Consider the following 19,539-nt stretch of genomic DNA (forward strand, 5'->3'; position numbering starts at 1 on the left):
ACCATGCCGTCATGTTCGTTTGAGCACCTCTCTTTTTGTTTGATTGTGGTACACAGCCGTAATAACTCACTCTGAAGAACAATAACAGTCTGTTTGTTCTTTTCTGAATGAACAATCAGCAGCTTGTTCAGGTGTTAATGCGACCAGCCACACGAGACATTCCAGCCACCTCCTTTGATAAATCCTGCATGGTTCAACGCTAAAGACTTTAGTGTACATACTCTGTCGTTCCAAAGTCCGTTATGTAACCGGAGGCTGCTGTTCCCTACACTTTCACAAAGGCTGCCCCTAACAGCAGGACACAGAACCAGGACCACAGCTGCCATAAAAGGGCAAAGCTACCGGGTGACTGCAAATACTCGAAATGGTATGTACATTTTTCTGAGCTGCAACCTTCATTCTGTGCTGGAATTCGTCAGTGCACTTTTTATTTTAATCAACTGTATTTATTTATTGTTTTACTTTTGTTTTTTCTCTGTCTGGGTGTGTTCAGCAGTTCTCATCTGTGAAAAAGCAAAGTGCCAGCAACGTGTTTATCTTGTTTATCTTAAGAGCTTCTTTCATATCCAGTCCTGGCTGCTGTCATGAGTTTTTTAACTTACAAAATGTTGGATTGTTGTGCAGCTGGTCATATTTGTTGGTGTAGCAGATGTGCTCTTGAAACACAGCATCATTTCATTGTATCGCCTTGCGATAACCTCCACCACCCATCCCCTCCCCACACATACACACGCACACACACACACACACCCGTCTATCCTTTGATTTTCTACAGGGGGAATTTTCAACTTTTAAACTGGCATCAACATCTGGAACAAACAACAGAAGTATGAAACACAAAAACAAATCTTAACAATGTTGCATGCTTTGAAAATGCAAACATTTGTAGGCGATGATGTCACTTTCCCGGGATAAACACAGGTAGAAACTTGTATTAAGTACGTGGCGTGCCAGCTGGATTGCAGGTCATGGATTTGATTTAATTCAGATGTTGTGGACGGATCATACCTGCAAGATGATTTCATGAGCCAGTTCCAAAACCTGAAAAGAACAATTGTAGCTTCCATTTTCGTAGATTTTTCATGTATTTAAATCGGTGTATACATATTTTTTTCATGAGGTTTTGTGCCCAACTGCACTTGACAAATGAAGAAATATATCAAGATTCGGTTAATAACTTCACAGCTCTCCTGGGACATGTTAGAGGCTCCATTTGATGCATCGCAGTAGGAAAATCAGAGCGTCTAATCCATAACAGTGACAATAGCAACATTCCTTTAAAGTGAGCCATTTCTAGGTTCCTAGCAGTGTACAAGCTTCCTTCCTGGAAACGCAAGTAATGATCAGTCAACTACAAAGCTTTTTTTTTGAACTATGAAAACTAAACATGTGGCTTGCAAAGACCATGTTAATTCTTTCCATTTTCATTCATAAGACACATCCATCATCACCGACTTGATATAAAACGTTTACTATAGAGTGAATTTATAAGGAATTGTATCTTCTTCCTTCCTTCCTTCTTCCTGGAACTGAAAACCCTCTTTCGTAAATCTCTAGAAAGTGAAAAACGACCCACCAAATCCTGCAATCATTCACACCACTGATGTATTGTCACCTAAATGCGTTTACTGCTTAATACTCCCGACTTTCTAATCAGAATCAGAATCAGAATCAGAAAAGGGTTTATTGCCAAGTTTGTTAAACACACACAAGGAATTTGTTCTGTTGATTGGTGCAATACAATACAAATATAAAAGCAAATATATAAGAGATAAAATGTATAAACAGAAATGTACAATATGAGGTTTTTAAAGTGCCGGATATGAGTCACAAAAGTGACTTAGGATGTGCAGTGAGGACGCTGGTGGAAGTACTGGTGGTGGGTGAGAAAGGAAGCAAACGTGAGTGCAACAAGTATAAGCTGCGTCTCGTCTGCAGGGACCTTTTTAAAAGAAGAAGGATCTTTAAAAGACCTCTGAGGGTCTGAAGGAAACTCCTTTGTAATTCCAGTGTTTGCTCCTTGCTCATGCTTTTCAAACCACAACACGTGGAAATGGCAATGACTCACTTCATTCCAGATGTTTCTCTTTCTTTTACACTCTCTCCTTCCTTACCTGACGATATCAACAGCATGACAGAAACGTTAGTGTCACTTAAGGTTCAGCAGGTCAAATTAAAGTGTTCACGACAGCTTTATGATGTGCCACAGGGCAGCACCTGCAGCTTCTGCAAAAACCTTCTAAAAGAATGTTCGACTGCTGGGCTATGTTTTTTTTTTTTTGTCCAAAACTACGAATAAAGCAAACCTCTGTTCTTTGAGAGCATAAATTCTTGCTTTTATCTTCAGGTATCACTGCTCTCCCTTTAAACTCCCTCCTATAAATTTCTTCTGGCATGCAAATATGATCTGCCTCACCTCACAACTATGTATTCGACCTAGATCTATCATACTTGTACAAATGCCCTACTTTCCAGCTTAATTACTGATTTTTTTTTTCCTGTTGAATAGACATGGATGCATTCTGAGTGAAAGGCTGGAACAATTCCCAACCTTGTCAAGCTCTGAAGTGCCCTGGAGCAGGACAGTGAAGTCTTCCCATAGCATGAAGCCCAGTAACCTGGGGTCACACGGAAGGTCATATTTTGCAAAACCTCAGTTAAATCACTGGGCAGAGCACAACGACCCACTGTGGCATCTCCTACAGGGAAAAGCTGACGGAAGTTGTTGTGAAATAACTCGATCAAATATCCAAACAATTTTTTGGGAGGATGTTGAGGAAAAAGGTGCACGTACTGGACTGGACAAGTCCATTCTTTCTCAACCTTTTCTTTTTTTGTTAACAATTTTTTATTAATTTTATGCCAAAGGGCAGACAGTCACAGGCACAGCTCTATACATTTTGTTGTAGCAGCATGTCCACTATACATTTGAAAAGAACAAATGCAAAAAACAGGGGAAAAAATGTATTACAGCAGTTAGAACAAAACAAAAACATTTCATATGCTGGACATATTTACGCTTGTCTGTCTCCTCCTTGACCCACATACACGCTCTCACACAAACACACATTCACATCCACACGCACACCCTCGCATACACACCCCAATACTAGCAATTAATCAACTAAAAGAAAAAGAAAAACCCTCCCACACCAGTGAGTGAGTTTTTCTCAACCTTTTCTGATGAAAATAAATATTGCGGTTGCCAGGTTTTAAATATAAGAGATGCTCTCAAGACTAATCAGAGATGTTACTCTCTGGCCAATCAGTGGCCTGCAGCCAATAGGAGGTACTAACCAGTACTAATACCTAGTGAAAAACCTTTAAAAGAGCATAGAGTCGAGCAGAGTAATGTCGAGTAGGTACTAGTGGAAAAAGCCCCATTACAGTCTTTATACCAAACAGCATGAGTATACCGTGTCACCTTTAAATAACCAGTGTTGCAGTGTTCAAAGAATGAGAAGACAATGAAGTCTTCTGAATTGCGTTTTGAGATACAGAATAGGTGTTGCAAAGAGTCTAGTCTTTTCCAAAGTAGTATGCTCAGTCCTTAGTATGCATACTATGCATAGTAAGTACTGCATGATATAATTTGTCGTGTATTGTAGCATTCATGCCAAGTTTCTTGTTTCCGAGATAATAATATTGAGTATTACTGTCTGCCAGCTGCTCTGATTTGTAGTCATTGTAGTCAATGATCGTGGTTGTGATGGTCCCGTGGCACACTTTAGAAGCAGCCTAGAACCAACCATCAACTCAGCTTTGCTTAAGATACCAGTCAAGTCTATGTTGGCGCTCGACCGTGGCAATGACACAACAGTGGCAAAAACAATCTGGTAGTCTGAACGTGAGTCGGGGGTTTTAGAGGTTTGAACCCCGTACTTGGAGAACTTCAATTTAGAAGCTGAGAAGCTCATTTTATTTGACACCACTTTTACTTTTTAAGTATAACTCCTAAATGATGTCTTGTACTAAAAGTACTAAAAGTACAAGACATGGTAACAAATACATTTTATACAAGCAGATGACCCCATGACTTGTTTGGTTTGACCTGACGTCGCCATGCAGGGCCGCCGCAAGGGGTGTGCGAACCGTGCAACCGCACGGGGCCTCGCGCCCCAAGGGGCCTCGCGCTATGGGCCGTTTTTTTTTTTTTGTTTCAAATTTTTTTTTTTTATTTAAAAATTTTTTTTTTTCGTTTTTTTTTTGTTTTTTCCCTTATAAATATCAACAGTCACGTTCCATTACAGACCTAAATGTGTACTAGTCTGTGCATATCAATAAATATATGTGCAATGATGCGCGTGTCTGTTGTTCAATACAACTGCGTCAGACCAAGCGCATTAACACAAGGTGCTCTGATCCAGACGGGTGGAGTTGGAACAAACTGTCACACAATGTCGAGAGAACGAGACAGATTCAGGAAATTTCCATCAGGGGATGAAAAAAGAAAAAAACTAAAGAAAATGGAAGAGTTTAATGCCTCTCTGAAAGGCTTGTTTGATAAATTTGTTACAAAAATCACCGCTCCGACCGGGTCTCAAGCAGCCGTGGGGGCCCGCGTCGAGGCAAGCCCAGATGATGATGAGGCAGGGGAAGGTATCCAGTATTTTGCTAATTGGAGAGTTAAAATTGCGCATATAGACACCCGATCCGACCCGAAAAAACCCCAAAATTTTGCCCCCCCAGCCATTTCGCACAGGGCCTCGCAAATCTCCCAGGCAGCTCTGTCGCCATGAGGTCGAGCAAAACCCGACTGCAACACTCATGGAGGAAACCATGCCTAAATGTGATGTGCTGGTAAAATGACTATAGCACACTTTCTTCCAAATAAAACAATCCCGTTTTCCTGGTCATAATTCTAATATTTCCCATTTTAATCAGAGATTAAAGCAGTTGTTGGCACCAAAGATGGTCTCCAACCACTAATGCTACATTGACAACATGGTGGCCATGTTGTCACTCAATTTTTAAAAAACCTTTGAGTTTGCCAAATTAAGATTTCTAACATCCGCTTAACTGGGATTCTCTTTTCATTCATCACCTTTTACTTAACCTTTTACTTATGCACTGTTCAAGCTACTGTATGCAGGCGTTGATTGGATATTTTCTAGTGTTGTTGTCTCTCAGTTGGAAACCCATTCCTGTTCACGGGCTTCATGAGAGATTGTTGTTTTTGGATCCAACTTTCCATAAGGACGGTAGTGCCTTAGGTGGTAAATCTGTCGTCAAACATTAGAAGATTGACAGTTTCATTCCCAGAACTTCTTCATGTCCCAGATGCTGAACCCATCTGGATCCTATTTTTTCAATGTGAAACAGGGTCACAGAGAGAAGAATTTAGCCAATAAGAATTTTTTTTTTTTTTAAATGCCACTGCACTTAAATGTTCATTTTCCACCGAACCCTGACAAATTGCTTATTTTTTGGGATATAAAAATGAATGATTTTAGAAAGCATTTCATCATATTTTGTTTAAAAAACAAGGTTCTTGCAACATGATGTCAATTTGGTTTTAGAGGAAAAGGTCAGTTCAAACTGATACAGCAGAAATAAAACTGCTCAGTGAAGTGTCCTGCTGCCAGAGCTGGCTGTGTCTGGTCTTTGTCTGGACGAGAGCCGCTGCTCTTCTGGTTCGCTCTCTCCTTCTCCCTACTGAGGCAAAAATGACTCACTGAGTCAGCAGCTGGTCTCCGTCATCACCAGTATCGCCCAGGATTCCACAGGAGACTGGCTGCTGAAGCCTTGCACTGTGACGACATCACTTCCCTTTGTCCTTTTATGGATAAATTCACTCCTGCATGCAAAGAAAAGGCGTGAAAGAAAAATACAATTGAATTTGTCCCATATTTCATTGGTTCCATCAAGGTCTGTTTTCCCACAGAAAGGTGTACATCATAGAGAGAGTGCTTATTTTCCTCATGAGGCCAACTGCACTATCAGGAGTCAGACCAGATGGTAGAAATAACGTAGGAGGCAAATATATAAATTACAGAACTGGGCACTTCTGATGCCTTAGATGTGAGAATGTTTGCTTTGAGGACTATATTGCATACAGTGCATGCCCAGTACCACTCACTGGCTCGCACGCGCCCCAGAAAAAAGCTGCAGATGCTGAAGCTATAACACACCTAAGAGGAAGTATGAAAACAGAAAAATCAGTATACAGACTGTCAAGTGTAGTTATCACATTAAGTTGATGTTGATATTGGCTTGCTACAACCCGGAGCTCAGGGGGAGCTGTACTCTGTTTTAGAAATCAAGATCTTGCAAATGTTCAACAGGTCTGCTTCAATTTGATAAAAGAGTTGGAACTCAGAGCGAGCGCTTCTACATTTTTCCATTTTAGCCCCAGCTGTTGATTATGGATGAGTTAAATCCATGGTCACATGTTTAAAACAAGATGTTAAGTCTTCCCATCCCACTTCCTGGAAGGACAGGCAGGTCTGTGTCTCACTATGTTTTGCTGGGAAGGGAGGTGCCGAGCAGTATCCTGCTTATTTGAGGAGTTGCCATGGAATCTCCTGTTCCTCCTCCTTTGACCGTGCAGACAAGGTATTTCAGATGAAATACCCACTCTCAGACCACTCTCCGTGATGTTTATCCACAAGGCTTTGTGGAAAAAAAACAACCAGAATTCCTGGAGACAGACCAATGTCTCACCAACCTTTCACCAGTTTCCTTTTCCAGGTGGAGTAACTACTGTGAGGCCTTTTCTATAGTTCTTTGCATGTAGTTTACGGCTACAACTCGTCTGTCCTGAGTTTTGAAAAATAAGCACGGCCAGTGGAAAGAACCAGATGTGTTTTGCCATCTGGAGAGAAGGAGATACAAATCTTTGTATTGCTCCTAATTGCATCTTGGAATGTCTTGCTTTATTGATTTTGGTGAGACGTTTAAGCGTCAGAGTACAGGGTAGCATTGTTCTTCAAACACAGAATTATAACATAAAAAAAAGCCTTCACCAGGAATGATGTCAAATTTATTGTTTGACATTGAATAAAAATGGGGTGCTATAACCAGTTACCACATATCATTCAGTGTGTTTACACGCACGCTTCTGTGGAGTTTTAAAGAGTTTACCCCGAATATAATCTGTTTATTAACTACATATTTTTTGCCATGTCTTATACTATCTGAAATCGCACAAAAAAAGATGTGTAGTGTCAAATAAAATATGCTTTATGAGTTTTAAAACTGACCTCTTCTCGTTTGTGGTTCAAATCTCTTTCTAAAACCCTCTAAGTGTTTAACCACAGCTTCCACAAGTTAACGTAAAATAGATAGAGTTGTCAGAGCCTGCCCATTGTGTTTTATTTTAAGAATTCACCAAATTCCCTGCCATTCTCACGTCTGAATTCCTGCCAGCTCGATCTGCTGTGTTTAAATTTTGAAATGTTGGATATACACCAAACACCAAACTAGTCAACGTGTTGGAGCTCTGTACATTTTCACATTCATCAGCTTCTTATAGTATTAAGCGGTAAAAGTCCAGTGAGGGAACTGTGGAGCATGTGTAGAGCAGGTAGGCCACTTTCAGTCCAGTTGAAAATTTGGCCATGGCCTGGAGAAATAATGCACGAAGCATAAGGCAGGGGTCACCAATCCTGGTCCTCGAGGGCCGGTGTCCCTGCAGGTTTTAGATGTTTCCCTGCTTCATTGCACCATGATACAAGTGACTGTGTCATTAACAGAATTGTGCAGCCCTGGATGACAAGCTGATGACGATGATTAATTAGAATCAGGTGTGTTAAAGCAGGGAAACATCTAAAACATGTAGGACACCGGCCCTCGAGGACCAGGATTGGTGACCCCTGGCATAAGGTCATGTGACCCATTGGTTTATGAGGTGTGGTTTTGAAGCCCATTTTCTTTGCACTGTAAAAAATGACTGTAGCATTTAGCCGATGCTAGGTTGAATTTTTCCCTAAGTGTAGTACCATCATAATCATGGATGAGGAATTGATAGTGGCTAGCCATTGGCTGAGCTGACTGTCAATCAATCATATTAGAAATACATGTATTGCCTTAGATCAATTCTCCAGGCATGGTACAGAAAAATTCACCCCCTCAGAGCTGTCATGGGTGTGAAATCAAACGAGTGAGAGCAAAAGGTTTTTTTTTTTTAACCAGGCTGTAAATATTCTGCTCTAAAAATCTGACATTATAACATGAGAGTTAAAGGAGCATGAGGCAGGATTGAGGCAGGATTTAAGAAAAAAATTCGAATACGTTTTAAGTTTTCTAGTAATAATGTCAGATGAAGCGTTCCAAACCAAAAAGAATGAGCCCTCTAGCGTATCTCTCCGTTGCCTTGAACAGGCTGTGTTCTGCAAAATGTGCTGCAATTCCGGGCCGGAATTTCCCGCACTGTCCTGCAGATGTGACGTCACATGACGCTGCATGCACGTTCTCCCCGTTCTCCCATGCCGGCTTCGCTGTTGTCCGCAGTACCCCCGGCGGCCGTCGTGGTGAAGGGTGGCGCTAGAGAGTCTCATTTCTTAAAAGGAGCCTAATGCTCCTTTAATGGAGATTGACTCGGTTTTGGAAACAGCCCCTAGAGGTCAGTCAAGGAACTGCCATTAAACGTCTTCTCCATGAGACTGAACCTGGACTTTAGATGCTTGGTTCACACTCAGGGTTCAGCTTGACTTCAATTGTATAACTGGATTAGTTAGGACTATAAGGAGTTTGGTTTAGTTTGAAACCAGGCAGACTAAGGTCTGGTTTCACAGATGCATTTCAAAATCTACAATCTCAGTCCCACTATTGCTATAATTTATTTTTCATCTTTTTTGCACATCATCTAGTCTGGACCAAGAGGTAAGTAATTAACCTAGCTATGCCGTATTCAACAAAACTCAAAACACCAGCAACTTTTACATTTTTCTTTAATTGCAAAAAAAGCTAGGATTTTGCTGTTTATTCTCATACTGGTTGTTGTACACATCTGAGTCGGTGCACAGGCACTCATAGAGGTTATTCAGAGTAGAAAGTAAGCTACAATTCTCAACATCTTCTTATTTGATTAAACAAAAGAAAAACATGTTAACTGTATCCTCTTGGAACCTGTACTGAATTACTCTAACTGGATTAGATAATGATGTCTATGTGGATTTCAGATGACGTTCTGGATAAATGCAGCCCTGAAATGTAATTTCTCATACTGAAGATTAAAAGAGGATAATCACTTAATTACTGACTCTCGGAGGAAGAGGTCATTGAGATCCTACTACAGTTACTGTTGATCAGCATATTGTTGCTGGGTGTGACTCTAGCATAGCGTGTGGTGAGCTGTTACAAATGTTTAAGGAGACTTTTCTGGTTCTTGTGGGACATTGACAGACCCGATGCCCCTCCCTGTGTGAGAGCTCCTCTGTGGTGTCTGGCTTTTATATGCAGCTGACCAAACCAACTTCCCCTGTCATTCGACTTCAGTGACTGCTTTTATTATTTTTCTTACATTCTAGTTAGCACAGAAAGAAAGCAAGGACCAGGAGAAAGGCTATAAAAGCTTCTGAGGTGAGAAACAGGAAAGCTTTTCTGCAGCCCCTCGAGACAGAATAAACCTCACTGGAAACTTTAGTTCCTGGACTCTTGAGGGTATTTAGTCACACTATGTCTCACCCTGAACCCCTTTTTTTTCAACATATTGGGTCACGTCCCATTGTAGATAAATTGCAGATCCAGAGAGATCAGATTATATAGATCTGCTGTTAGGGAGCTGGCAAAATCTTCATCGGTTCATGCTTGATGGGAATTGAGACAAACACAAATACAACTTTGTGGCAGCAGAGGAAGGCTCCACATCTGCATCGCCTCTCATCTTGTCCCATCTTCCCAGAAAATGAGGCTATAAGTAATCCCATGACCGAAAACACCTCTGCTCCATCATCTGGTCCTCTTTAACACTGGCAGAGATCCCGCCCTCTTGGGCTCAGTTACTGAGCTCCACTTCAACTGGACTCACCAGTTACTGGGTCTTTTTTCATTGTTGGCCCAATTTGAAGGAATTGGAAGTTTGTTTTAATATTTTTTTTTTAAACGGCCACCTTATGAAAGAGTCAGTTATTTGCTTTCCAGAAAAAACAATCTGCTCAATTACTGTGCTTGCATTGGAGGGATTCAAAACTGCTTCACGATTGATTAAGACTATGTAAAATCGATAAGTAAAGGGCAATCAATCATTTAATTTAGAAAAGTACAAATCACTCCTCTTCCACAGCCACCTGTTTGTCATTTTTGCACGTCTTTGGGTCAGAGTGTCTGTCCACAGACGGTTGCTAAGCGGAGATGCCGTAACCAGTCCCACAGCTGACCTCTGAGGGGGAAGCGGCTCAAAGCTGGCTGCAGGTCAAATGGCAAGTCCAAATCCACGGAGGATAGTGGGAGCGAGCAGAGGACACAAGGGGCAGTGAAGAAACCTTTGAGTCACGCAATGCAAAGGAGTGAATCACTCTGCAGAGGCTGGTGACTGACGGACTTGTGTTTGGATCCGTCACAGCCGTGGAAATGGCTGGAATCTAAGCCACGACCGGAAAGCCGCTTCACATGTGTATACTTGACAGCAGTGTGTGCTGATGAGCCCACACACTTGTTATGTCAGGAGTCACATATACTCACAGTCACACATGTTTCTAGTTGTGTCTTTGGAAGTTGCCTAGGAGCGTTCTGCAAGTGAAATCTTTGCTGCTTTGGAACTCTTATTCAGTGTTTTTTTTCAGTGCCAAATAGTTAAACGTGGACACTACAGCTTTAGCTACCTGAGAGCCGTGTGTTCATCTGCATGCATGTGTAGGACACGCCTTCCTTGACAGAAAATGGCAGGAACAGGCTCTGTCTATGATAGTTTACATACCATGGAGGAGACAGATTATGAGGACCCACAGAGCAAAGACAGGATGAACTAAACCAAACACAAGAAGAATATCTCACCTTAATGTTAAACCCATGACTGACCCCATGCCAGCTTCGGACTGGGTTAGTGAAAGTTAAATTTAGACGCCGAGTAGATATGCGAAGACTGTCGGATGAAAATGAGCCGCTGCTGTTTATTTCTCCCATCGCTTCTCCTTATCGCAGACCTGAGTTAAGCTGTGTTATGCTGCCTGATTTTGACTTTAAGCAAACTTACTTTTCTCCATGCTCGATTCATCATGTGCATGCCACATGATATAAATCTTCGTTTCTTAAAAGCAGCTGAAAAAATCAACCTGTTTCTCTGTCCGCACTAACCAGATGCCCAGAAGTAGAGACAGGCATCGTATTATTAAAGTGCCTCATGTGAAGGCGCTCTCACTGAAGCAGGAGTTGCACTGTTGCAGACTGTTGAGTCTGCTGAGTCTGGGACAAAAGCTCATTGAACTTTGAGATAAAATGAAACAGATTTCCACAACATGGGGAAACAGTTTCATTTGTGACTTTCTTTTGAAGGAGTTTGCTCTAACCACAACAGGAAGGACAGCCAGCACTCCTCTCCAAAAGTATTTAATCTTGTCCTCTTACGGCCTGGAATGTGGAGGATAGCCATGGTTATGCAGACAGGAAAGTCTTAAATCACGGGAAGAAGCATGCCTCTTTTTCGCAGACTCACGCTTCTGTCCTCTTTGTCCTATCATGCCATGACTTCATAGTGATAGGATACGACCGATGAGGCACCAGTGGTGACGGGCTGGGATCAAAAAGTGGCCCTGACTTTTGCAACACTGTGACCCTATTATCAAACATCCCACCAACCACAAACACGTTAGAATACAAGGCTTGGGATAAAACTATTAAGTCCAACTAGACTGCAAGGGAAACACTTCAATGGCCCTTAATTACTACAAGTCCCTGCAGTGGTAGGCTGTCAACAATTTCACACTCAGAGAGCTGCACACTCCATTGGAGGCACGTTCAGCACAAATACACGTGCTTGACACTAATCTGCTGAACAAACAGGTCCTGCAAAAACACGAAGGAGGCATTTCACAGACGTGCTACATACTGTAGTAATACATAGATACCTTACCTTCATTTTGTCAGCAAAGTAATACGTTTGCCTTTTTCTCCGCCACTTTGTCAGTCACATCATCATAAGCCAGGTTCATTAAGATCTCCTTCTCCCTTGCCAAGAAAGCCTCCAAATTATCCAAGAAATTCTGTTCCTGAGGCGATTCTTAATAGACTTAAGTATGGAGATTCTTTTTCTCACGTCGCTCAGCTTTACAGCAGACTCATTTAGGCTGCGATCCATCTTCGCAGCAAAATTCCTTCTAGATTGGTTCATCATCTGACTGACGTTGGGGAAGCCCGAAAATCCCAGTTAACACCCTAGGTAAAGAAAGCAAACTTGCTATAGGGACTAAAACTGTGTGAACTGAAGCAGTTTTGAGTGGGAGTCGAATATGTGTTTGCAGCTAAATGTCATTTAATGTCATTGTCTTCATCTGATTGTTGATATCCTGTCAAAAAATCTGTACAAGTAGACTCCCAGTGTTGAGCAAAATGCTGTCAAAAGACACAAAAGAAGGATGATCAGCACGTATATACATATTTACAACACTGCATGCAAGAGGGCCCAGTGAGAAAAACTGTTGCCCACCACTGTTTTAAACTCTCCACTCTCCACATTCAGGGGATTATGGGAAGACCTCTATTGATCCCTAAATGTAATAGTCTGTCTAAAAATGTGTGTATTTAAAAGTTTTTTTTTGACCATGCATAGATGTAATCTGCACTCGTGCATAAAATGAATCAAAATGGACAAGGACACAATTAAAGGCACACTATGTAACTAGAGCACTACCACTGTAATCATATGGAAGTTCCTGTGTCAGCCTCAGCTGTGAGACACAGTGCACATGTTGGCATCCTGGCTGCTGTCTGGCACCAAAACATCTTACAAACCAGATTTGTAAGCAAATGATTTTGTTAATTCAGTGACGCTGTTGAAAAATAATTTATCTTTCACAAGAACTGGTGGAGCTGGAAACAGCCACAAAGCTGGGCCACTGTAGCTCATCCAGGTTACAGCTGTATCCTTTGATTTATTTTATTTATTTAAACCTTTATTTTGCCAGGGAAAAATTTGAGAACATATTCTCATTTACAAAGAAGCACCAATAGAAGTACAAAAACATACTCAGAGGTTTATGTGGGTAAAAAATGTTGATTTACATATAAGGACATCATTGTTTTGTTTTTTCAACCTTACCTTATCACATCTAAATGTGTAAATACATCCACGGATATTCAATAACTTGATTTATAACATTGCTTTAGCATGGATAACTGCCACTATCATGGACTATCCTTTAGCAGACAAGGACTTTGTCAAAGTTGTGTCACAAACACCCTGCTTTCCTCTGTACCTAGAAGAAAGAATTTTTATTATTTGTTTATTGGTAAGGAGAAAGCCACAGCGTCAAGACAAGCCCCAGCCAAGCCTAACCGCAACACTTGTGTGGGCCTGCTGGTATTGCTTCCACAGAATTGTTTTTTCCTACTTTTATTTTGAAGAGGGGTTGCATGTGGCAACGTCTCAGCGCTCTCAGTTTGGATGTTCCAGGGAAAACTATGACAGCGAGCCGTAGAAAAGTGAATTTCCATGATATAAACAAAATCACGAAGCTAGATTGTGGACTTTTCCATTACATAACTGTTGCATGGACTTGGTCCACAATACATGGATAGTTTTGTCAAATATTTTGGAACGCTGAACAGGTGACATTGAGCGTGAATATTGTTGGAGGATGGATGTTTTGCAATAAAAAATAAAGGATAGTGATCACTGTCTGGGGAAGGCCTGTAAGTCAAACTGCTATGACAATTGTGGAGTTCGAGTTCTTTTCGATGGTGGCTGTTCCTCGTCTATGGTCATCATTCTGAGTAGCCGAAGAAAACATTTAGAATAATGAAAACGTGATTTTAAACCGTAGTCAGCACTTCTATGGAGCACAGATCACAGATGATGGAAACCTTAATAAGATTTTATTTCTGGATACTCATATTTGCTTTGGCCTTGTTTAAGCTAGATGGATCAAAACATAGCAACCATGTCTTGATCAGATAAAGAAGCTCGAAAACTCTAGGACATTTTATACCCATGTGGTTTGATGTGCAGGATAAAATCCTGGGGAATTCTGAGATTGAAGATTGGGATTACGCAGAGGTCAGGTCAAAGTTTATGAAGTACTGCAAGGATATTGAAATGTTCCACGCATTCTCTGCAAATTATAATCACCAAAAGAGGAAAGAAAATCATTCATCACTTCCAATAATATTCATTCAGATTTCTGGGTTCTTTTTTTTTTGTTTCTAGATATGAAAATATACAATTTTCTTTTAAATTCACAACAACAAAAAGTTCCTTGGAACAAGTGCATAAACAATAGCAGATATCAAGACTGTGCATAGAAATGATTTTATATACAGCTGATATTTTAATTGATTAATTTAATTAAGGATGGCTGTTCTGGCACTATTATCAACATTTTTAGTGGGAGACCAGGTATTTATAGACAGTTTTGATTTTCTGGCAAGAGCTGAAGTGGCTCATGTGCTTAGCATTCAGAGGGTTCCTGCTTTTATCCCCACACGCCGTGTGGTCAAATACGCAGGCTCATCAGTTACAGATAAAGTGGTGGGTGAGGCGTTCCACGTTGACGGTATATGAAAAACTCCAACCAAGGAACTCCACTGTTGCTGTTCAAGAGGCTAAACTGGTTGCAGCTGCCTGCTAGTTGGTCAAGTTTAACAGCAATAATCCTCAAAGTGAAGTGACTACCACTACCTTTCATTTCAGATAGTGTTGGCTAGTAGTCAGCTTGGAAGGGTCCTGGAATTATCCTGGGTGAAAGTCACTTGATAGGATGACCCAGCTGCTGCTGCAAGAGGTAGAAGCTGATGAGCTAAACACATTGGAGCTGTTGTTGTCCGAAAGGCTCTGGCCTGCGGCCTTCAAACAGAAGCAAAGATAGCTGTTTCAGGCTGCTAACGTTTGCCCCTGGGTCTTTTAATACAGGTAACAAAACAACAAGCTTCTCTTTAAAATAAAAATGACTTAAGACTGAGTTGTTTTTTTTTAACAAATCAGTGGTGATTGACATAGCAATATCAAGAAGAAGGAACACAAGAAACTGGGGACAACCAGGAAGAGATGGAGAAGATGTGGAAAGCAGAGGTGTCAAAAGTATTCACATTCATTACTCAGGTAGAAGTATAGATACTAGAGTTTAAAAATACTCCTGTAGAAGTTGAAGTATCAACTCAAGTTTTTTACTCAAGTAAAAATATAAAAGTACTGGTTTCAAAACTACTTAAAGTATAAAAGTAAAAGTAATGTAAGGGGGAAAAAAGCCATTAAGGACAAAAGCCATTGAAAATGAATGCATCTTAGTATAATGCAAATATATTAAAGAACCATATATGTGTACTATTGAGCATTAACATGTGTTTCAGAGAGCAGAAGATATGATGACTAGTTGCCTATATGTATTGTAATGCAAAAACACTGTGCAAAAACATACTTCAGAGGCATGTTATCATTTATCCTAACCTTTATTGGAATGTACATCCAAGTTTAGTTGCTGGAATCTGAGGGAACAGATGTAAGAACAAAATTGGACAAGAACATCTGTGCCACAACCACAACCCAATTCACTCTATCCGGATGGCGCAATTTAACTGGATAGTTTTTTTTTTAAAGGCCGAAATGAAATAGAGTAACGAGGCTGTTTTTAAAATGTAAGGAGTAAAAAATACAGATAATTGCATGAAAATGTAAGGAGTAAAAGTAAAAAGTCGTCTGCAAAATAATTACTCCAGTGAAGTATAGATAACCAAAATTTCTACTTAAGTAAGGTAACAAAGTATTTGTACTTCGTTACTTGACACCTCTGGTGGAAAGTGACATCATGACATCATGGTTGGAGTAGTTGGAGTAGTTGGAGCTGTATTCTGCAAGCTGCAGATCTCAGGAACAACACCAGAGATGTAAAAATACTCCCAGGCCTGGTAGAAGACCCGGGTTTGAAGAAGGACAACTGCCCAAAGAAGAATACATGCGGGTGGAGTATAGATTTTCCCTGATTGAAATTGTGATTTATAAATCTGCTGCACATTAAATATTCAGTCATAAATCTACAGAGTTATATGCATCTACCTGCAGCACCAGGAGCCCATGTGTGGATATCCAGTGCCGGTCACGTGCCGAGCACGTGTAAATAGCTCGTGGCTTTTGGAGAATCAGTCAAAAAACCAAAATCTCCTTAAAAATATATGCAATTATATTCAGACTGGAGTCCAAACTCGCTGCTACATGACTCTTACAGACAGACCTACTTTTGAAGTCTGAGCTGCTCTCTCTCCACGTGCAGATATTTAATTGAGGCGACATGAGATTGGACGGTGGAACACGTTTAAGGTGGCAGGAAAAATACAGCAGCCTGTCACGGGACTACATATTTTATGTTCTGCTGGTTTAGGTTTGGTGGGAGAACAAATAATGACATCAGATGTTAAAACGAACTTCGTGTGCCTCTTTGGCTCTTGAGCTTAAAGAGAGGGCAACCACAATGTCCCTTCTTTCTCTCTGCAGCTGCAGAACTCTCAGCCGCATCTCGTATAACTGCTGTCATCGTGATCATTAAGCCTTTCAGTCTAGGTCTGTTTAAACAAGCTCCTATAGCGGCCAGTGCCCACACAACATAATTTCCCAGCCCTGCAATGATTTGATTTCTCTCTGCCTGAATTCATGCCTTGGTCCATTCAATGGGTAGTCAAACATGCTCATTGTAGGCTACGGCGAAGTAAACACTCCACGCCATGCTTTCGTTAGCTACTTTGGCTGTTTGCGGTGAAAAGTAACAAAAACTGTGTCAAACTGTTTCTGTTATCACTCAGTAGGAATGCTGTTTACAGTCAGTGTGTGGTTTAAGTGTACTTTTTGTGCATTTGCGAATATAAAACCAACACCCTTCACTTCACGATAGCGTGCATTCACACTTGGCCAGTTTAGTTTGATTAAAGTAAACTTTGGTGCATGCCAAAAACTCAGATCTAGACCACTGCTTTCAAACAAACCAGTCAACACTAAAGGCATCCATCTAAACAAGCGGCTGCCTCTCCCACATTTCCTCTGCTGCACTTTATGCTCGTTCTGAATGGCCAGTGTGAACAACAAACAAATCAGCACTATGGAAGTTAATCTGGGTCATTGGATTTTGAAAGAAAAAAGTGATTGATTTCTAGCACTGAATATTTATGCATTCAAATTATGTACTGATTTTTTTTCAAAGTTAAAGGAGCTTGAGGCCGGATTGAGGCAGGATTTATGAAAAAAATTCGTATACGTTTTAAGTTTTCTATTAATAATGTCAGATGAAGTGTTCCAAACCCAAAAGAATGAGCCCTCTAGCGTATCTCTCCCTTGCCTTGAACAGGCTGTGTGCTGCAAAATGTGCTGCAATTTGGGCCCAAATTTCCCGCGCTGTCATGGGGATGTGACGTCACATGACGCTGCATGCACGTTCTCCCCGTTCTCCTGTGCCGGCTTCACTGTTGGCTGCAGTACCCCCGACGGTCGTCGTGGTGAAGGGTGGCGCTAGAGAGTCTAATTTCTTAAAAGGAGCCTCATGCTCCTTTAACAGATGATATTTGTTAATTATGTTATTGATTATTATTAGGAGTTATTCCTCTTGTTTAACTTCTGCTTATGTTAATGTCCAAATATCAGCTGTCCATTACTGAATCTTACAGACACAAACCACGCTGATGGCATTAAGAAGAGTTAAAACACTTACCGAAGCCCTGTTATTATTGGACACGGCTAAAATCTGGTCACCGTGCATGCCGACAAGCCGAAGTTGTACTGGGGTGACTAGTGTTTGCTCCTTTTGCTTGACACATGCGTGAATCTAGAATCGATTGCTCTTCCTTGGGTTCCCGGATGCTGTGGTTGAATTTTTTGAGGTTGAATTATTTGTGTTTGAATATTTTAACTTTTTAATTATTTGCAGTTGAATTTTTTAACTTTTGAATTATTTGCAGTTGAATTTTTTGCAGTTGAAAATTTAAACATTGAAAAACATTCAGATACATAATTTCAATGCATAAATATTCAGTGCTAGAAATTCAATCACTTTTTTCTTACAAAATCCGATGACACAGATTTACTTCCATAACTAACCGTATCATTTTCTGTTGGGGTGTTTTCAGATATGGTCCTTTTTTAAGTGAACTAAACTTAGTCCTCTAGAAGTGGACCTAAAAATTAACCAACAGAAAAAGTTACCCATTTCTCATACCAGTACCGACATATAGATAACAGAATATTCAAGGGTCAACATGGAATTATGTAAAGGATAATGTACAACACCTCACAGCACAACTTTGGATAGTCCAAAAGTAAGGATTCATAAGACGATTGTGTACAACAGTTCTTTTGATACACTTTCTGGACACTTACAAAGTTAAAGTTACTTTGATTTGCCTGTATAGAGCCAATCTGCATGGTCACTTCACTGAAGTTTTGAGGCTTAAAATAGCAATTTATTTGGAGGTAGGTGATTTCCCCTATCTGCTGACGTAAATTCCCAATTCGTTGTCACTCTCAATTGCTTCAAATCATGTTGTTTTGATCCCCTCAAAGGTTTACACATTTTACATAATTTTCCCTTTATTTGTTATTTATTCTGGATTGCTGCCTTAAAAGCAGAAAATACTATGGAAGAGGAAAATATAAAGACCAGACATTTCTGCTTAGAATTATTATTATAAAAGAGCACAAATAGGCCAAAAAAAGAGAAGAAATGTCTCAGACACAAAGTGACTGATGCGATCCAGTCGTAATGCAAACAAAGCCGTCTTTCTCAATGTTCCTTTTAGTCTTTATTTTCTTCCTGTCCAGACTAAAATGTTATCCTGAAGTTTATAGATTAAATCTATGGGACTTGCAAAGGTTTAGAGGCTCTGTAATGTCAGATTGTACAACCACAGCAAAAAGGCATGTTTTTTTTTGTTTTTTTTTAGGAAAAATAAAACAGGTTTCTCTTCTGTTTTTGAGCAAACCATTTATGCCAAAAACCATTGCAATGTTTTGTTCTTTTCATCGATTATAAGTCAATCACGACAAGCGTCAGCAACTTTATTCCCCAAAGCTCAGAAAGCTTGACCCATATGGTCTGCATATAAAGATGTAAAGTATCCTCAGTGGTCTAGACACGGGACATACCTGTCTGTCTGAGTCCAGTTGTAGCATGTCGTCAGATCAAAAACACCAATGTCCTCTAACAGCAAAACCACCTGCTTTTACTGGACATATTCTCTGAATACTTTGTGTTCAGTGATTTGAGACATCTGTTCCAGTAGCGAGCCAGTCACTCATCTAAAAGGCTGGTGAAGAGTTTTTCTTTCTTTTTAAGGTACATCATAGATCTACATTACCCATTCATTTGGATCCCTGCGCTCTCCATAAACACTGAAAAACCACCGTACCGTCAGACAGACACTCAAGTAAGATCACACTGTTTCAAAAACAACACTGGATACCATCACCCT

The 19,539-nt window shown here is 40.5% G+C and overlaps 1 protein-coding gene across 1 annotated transcript in view; it reads left to right on the top strand.

The window, feature by feature from the left end:
* The first annotated feature begins 287 nt into the window (after positions 1 to 287).
* LOC133461962 (KATNB1-like protein 1) overlaps positions 288 to 19,539 on the top strand; it is a 56,826-nt gene continuing 37,574 nt past the window's right edge. Inside the window, exon 1 of the mRNA XM_061743017.1 lies at positions 288 to 367. The gene's annotated coding sequence lies outside the window, so the exon portion shown is untranslated. The remainder of the gene's footprint in view (positions 368 to 19,539) is intronic.

The sequence above is a fragment of the Cololabis saira genome, chromosome 16 (genome assembly GCF_033807715.1).
Source record: "Cololabis saira isolate AMF1-May2022 chromosome 16, fColSai1.1, whole genome shotgun sequence".
Lineage (NCBI taxonomy): Eukaryota > Metazoa > Chordata > Actinopteri > Beloniformes > Belonidae > Cololabis > Cololabis saira.